Source organism: Daphnia pulex, chromosome 3 (genome assembly GCF_021134715.1).
Source record: "Daphnia pulex isolate KAP4 chromosome 3, ASM2113471v1".
Taxonomy (NCBI): Eukaryota; Metazoa; Arthropoda; class Branchiopoda; order Diplostraca; family Daphniidae; genus Daphnia; species Daphnia pulex.
Window position 1 is genome coordinate 4466176 of NC_060019.1, and position 5208 is coordinate 4471383.

The 5208-nt window shown below is 36.9% G+C and overlaps 1 long non-coding RNA gene across 4 annotated transcripts; it reads left to right on the forward strand.

The window, feature by feature from the left end:
* Positions 1–2631: 2631 nt before the first annotated feature.
* Positions 2632–4465, forward strand: LOC124189938. 4 transcript variants are annotated; one of them, XR_006872722.1, is made up of 4 exons: positions 2632–3378; positions 3443–3568; positions 3736–3818; positions 3885–4465. It is a non-coding gene; the product is annotated as an uncharacterized LOC124189938 (long non-coding RNA). The 4 variants fall into 4 exon arrangements; XR_006872719.1 differs by having other exon boundaries at positions 2634–3378; positions 3722–3818; XR_006872720.1 differs by having other exon boundaries at positions 2636–3378; positions 3722–3802.
* The last annotated feature ends 743 nt before the right edge of the window (positions 4466–5208 follow it).

The following is a 5208-nucleotide window of genomic DNA, read 5'->3' on the forward strand; positions in this document are numbered from 1 at the left end:
ATTGAAGTATGGGAAATGTGAAGGTTTTCAATCAATACAATCTTTGGGAACAGATTTAATTAACTTGGAATAATGTGTGCACTGATGAATTCGTCACTGAACTCATTAAAACAATTCCTCCTGAACTTGAGAAAGTTATTCAGACATCTGGTTCGTATGTCAAATAGCCTTTGTTTTGGCAATTCTTTTTCATTTCTGGCTGTAATAAAAACAGTAAACATAAACAACGATGTTCTGGATACATTTTTATTGTAATGAAGTTTAATGTTTACAATGGACTGGAGTTTTTTATCTTGATCATTAGGAAAACAATGAGTACCATACAAGCAAAAACTATTGGTAATAGTGAGTTAAAACTTTGCAGAGCCATCAAGACTAAAAAAGTTAATAAAAAAGCCAAAATTTTAAAAGAGCTGGCGGTTGACTTAACGAAGTTTCATTGTTGTTTGGTTGTAGAATTAGTGGGAACTCGATTATGAGAGATTTAGTCATCGTTGGAAGAAATATTTTTCTCATTAGTTTTCGAACACGTCACATTTGTTTTCTTTACTGTATTCCTAGTTTTCTTGGCAGCTTATTGTGATTTAGTTTCAGAAAGTCTAAATTTCGCTGCTGCCTTTCTACCTGAATCCTGCTAATAAAGTAAATACAAAAAAACGCTTAAGTTAAGTATAAAAATGAAAAATTTCATAAATAATGTCTTACTTTTTTCTGCATTTTCTTTGGACGCAAAATTGATTCCTTCAATAGCCGGTTTGTTTCTTTCAACACTTTCAAATCATAATAGATGTCTTTAAGTTTTGCAATCTTTGGGGGATTAGTCAAGACATGGGAAGCCCCTCTATTCATATTTTTTGAAAGTATCGGTCCAGTTTGAGCTACTCTTGGATGAGTTACAACTTCCTCTGGTGTACCAGGTACTCCATTGGAAGTCAACGGAGTAGCTAATTGCTGACATGAACTTTGCTCTTTGGTAAAACATGGACGCTGAGCATCATTTGAAGTCGAAGGATTTCGTTCTGTTGTGCATCTTACGTCATCTTGATGCACAGATTGAACAAGGCCTTCATTTGATGGCGAAAGAGTCATAGGAGGTGTTTGAGATGAAGTCAATGTAACTTTGCCAATAGAACAATTAACGTCCAAAAAATATTTGGACACAATATTCAATGGTGCTTGGCACACTGCCACATGAGATGCGTTAATTTCAATGGGTAAATTACCTAGAAGAAAAAAATGAAAGATTTTAAGATAAGGTTTAGTATAAAATGTTATTAAAGAAAAAGTTTTACTCAAATGATGAAGATTATGATCGTAAAATGACTCGGGATTAACATCTGTTGGCTGACTTTCTGTTAATGGGGCTGTTTCGGCTACGGTTGGCACTGCTAAAAGTTGCAGGTCGTTAATTATTGACATTTAAGGAACAAAGTAGTTTGATTTTAGTAACCTGCAGGTAGATCTCTAACTGATGAAGGGACGAACTATTTTCTGGAATTATGTGTCTATTGAAAGGATATATACCGCAAGCAGAAAATGATGATTTCATGTTTTGTTGATTGAATCTCCGGGTATACGGTCCTCTTGTTAATTTTGGGACATCACAATTTCCAATTCTCTATTCAGGATGCAGTCTCATCCACTCAAGATTTTCCTTTTTAAGGTAATTCCATCGGACCAAATTATCCTATGTCGAGTGGTTGCAATACGTGTGATGTGTGTGGTGGCAAAGTGAAGATAATTATTCCTTTACTCCTGCAATAATCTACAACAGGATACGATATATGGCTTATGCGATTATCCAATATTAATAGAATTGGATCATCCGGTGAACAGTTTACTTGTTTCTTGAAATATTGCAGCGAAATTAAAAAAAAGATCATCATTCATCCAGCCACTTTGGTGTGCCAATGGCAGGAATCCTTGGGGCAGGTCAACCATTTTGTCAAGGTTTATTTTCTTTCTTGGGTATATGAAAACTCGTGGAAATGCATCACCAGCTGAGTTAACAAATGCTAGCATAGTGACATTTATGCCTTGTTCTCCACTAGTTGAGCTTGACATCCGAAAATAACATAATCTTTTATTAATTATCAGTAATAAATCTTAACAGAATTATTTCCGCCTTGGCCCCTTTTTGAGCAACAATGTTTGTGTATCAACCACAGTTGGATTATTGGTTTCTTCACAGTTAAATTTTTTCTCAGGAGGAAACTTGTACTAAACAAAATTACCACCTGGTTTTAACAAGCCGTCCGTCACTCAAACAGACCATTTTTTTTGGGGGGGGGGGGTGGGAGAATTTTGCGAAAATCTTTGCTAGGGTTTAAAAAAATAATCAAATGGTGGGTGGTCTTTATCTGGTGGAAGCTTTGTCAGGGGTATGGAGAGAGAGGTTTGGGGGTCTCTCCATACCCCTGGCTTTTAAACACACTTTTCTTGCCATGTATTTACTAGGCATGGTCGAGAGTATTCAATGCATCATCTTATTGATTAAATGTGGCGTCACGTGACTTTTGGCAACGTCTATTTGGAGATTGACTGTGTTCACACTTAACGAACCCCTGACACTTTGCTGCAGATCCTAGCGGATATCATAATGATATTCTTTACTAATAGATGGCGCCACTCTTCGGTTTGGACCGCGGACCCGGCGTTGCGACCCGGCGCACGCCCCGAACAAAAAATACCTCGGTGGGTTCATATTTTGTTGTTTTCTTTCTTTAGCCCGGGCAGTGACCCGGGTTTTCATGGCCCGGGATTCAGCCCTAACACACCTCAGTCTGGTTGCAATTTTGCACCATTTCATTTAGTCTGGTCGTTTGCCATTAAATAGAGCGTTTCATGCTTTATTTTATCGTGAAATAAGTTTTCAGTAGAAAAGATTTCGGGTTTCACGTAATAAAAGCTGTTGCACACCCTGGTCTGGTTTGCATTTTGCTTTAATCAAATAGTGTGGTATTTGATATTGTTACTCACTATCAATCAGGCAGTAGAATTGATTTTGGGGTTTACGGTATTTCACACTGACTTCAGGAGCGTCTGACGGCTAGATTGCACCATTTTCAGCGGAATAGAATTGGTTTTTTGTACTCAGCGTATCAAACTTGGTTATAATATCTCCTTAATAAATAGTAGAAACAATCTATAAGGAAAAACCCCTCGGCTTCCGGACCAAAAGAAAGCGTTTTGAGGTTATTTGATAAGGCACTGATAAGTAGAGAGTTAACAATTTTAACGTATAAAGTATACATCTCGTCCTGTAACTTGTTTCAGTATTTCGACTTTCTCTTATTTCAATTGAATTTTGAATTACTCGTCAGTAATAAAGTATTTAAGCAATGGAACACTGAAAAAATCCACCGGCATACACTCAAGGTGAATTAAAAAAAAAAAAAATTTTTAAACGGATTTAAATTAAATTAAAGTTTTGCCTAAATAGCTCCGCCAGCACCATATACATCAGCACCAGCAGCACAATATCCGCACACATCGAATGCTCAAACAAATTCCCCGAATAAAAGCGGGCAAACTTTTGTCCAAAACGGAGCTCATAAACCACAGCAAGGTAGAAATATTTTATTTTATCTTGCAGAATTGTGAACGTATTTTTTTCTTGTCTTAAATGAAATATATATTTTTAAGTGATCATCATTGGAGGCTGTCTAAAATGCAGAGTTTGTCTTTACGATTTCTTCTAATTAAATGGTTTACATGTTAGCTTTCTATGAATAGGTTGGTCTTTTGGAAGATGAATTCACCCTTTGCGGCTGGTGCTGTTGCTTCTGGTGTTTCCCCCTCGGTACCAAACAGCGCTTGTATACATATTAATAGCGATCAACGAAATTATGTTTTTTTAAATGGTGATGATTTCTTATTGTTAGGTCTAATTTGTTTGTGGAGCATGAGAGAAAAGAGATGCATCCATTGTCATGAAATTTTTAAACCTTGAAAAAAGGGACCTTACGACCGACTCTCTGAATAGCGACCACTACTACGTGCGTTTCGACTGAAGAAACAAAAAGCTGAACTTGGATCTATTTCCCATTCCTTTGTGGAGAGAACTTGTCAATTTATTCGAAAATAAACAATTTCAAATTAAAATTTTATCCCCTTAAACGATTCATTAGCCAGCAGCTCAACAAACTCTGGATAATAATGACCTTGGGAATATGATATTTAATTCAACCTGCAATCACAACAAAGCCAGTGATACCGGGGATGTTGCATACGATGATTTGTACCAGAACGGCACGGTACTGACAGATTGGTTGACATCTCCAAGTACCATATATCAATGTTGGTTAAGAATTAAGAACCAATGACATGTATTTTTTTTATTTTGTGAAAAAAAAAAACAGATTGTCATTTAAAGCCAGAATTTCAGGTTTCCGATGATGTCGTTACTTAGGGCTAGGTGACTCTCAACATACAGATTGTCATTTAAAGCCATAATTTTAGGTTTCTAATGACGTCGGTATTACGGGCTAGGCGATTCCCAACATATCCTTCGGTGATGACAAGATTGTCGTTAATGAAACTTGATGTTACTTGCGCTGTGTCCTAAAACTCATCCACAATCTGCATTCGATAGGTTATCCCAGTAACGACGATTATGATTTATTTCAACTGCTGAAGGGATCGGATGTTTGATTGGGTGATGATGGAATTCCTCATCGCTGCCGCACCCGACGTCTGCTGTCATTTTCAGTCTCATTTCTTTATGGCAATCCTTAATTTCATCCAGCTTTCAAAGGGCTTTCTTTTTTCTGGTCTAGATTTTTCATTTGATCCAGCAGGTTAAAACTGCTGGACAATAGAAGGGTGAACCGAATTCCATCCAATGAATGCCAGTCAACCAAATGGAACTAACATTGTTCTGGAACTCGTCCTTCAGCTGTTTCAACCAATATTTATGCAGGTATATGGACTACTTTAACTGATGGACCTTATACCCAATAAATTAGTGTTAAACTTCGTTCATAACCTAGGCGTCTTGTGAGGACTCTGCTCAGTGGTAGCGTATCCGAACGTTCAAATTCCGATGTCCTCAAATTTTGGCTGTTCTATGGTATATGTACATATTAGTGTAACTAAATTAGAAATTGGTTAAAGGGAACGCAGAACGCTGCTTTCTTTTCTTAGCGTGAAACCTGATTTTTATTTATTTACAAGAGAAATCATAAAAGGTATACGTGCAATAGTTTT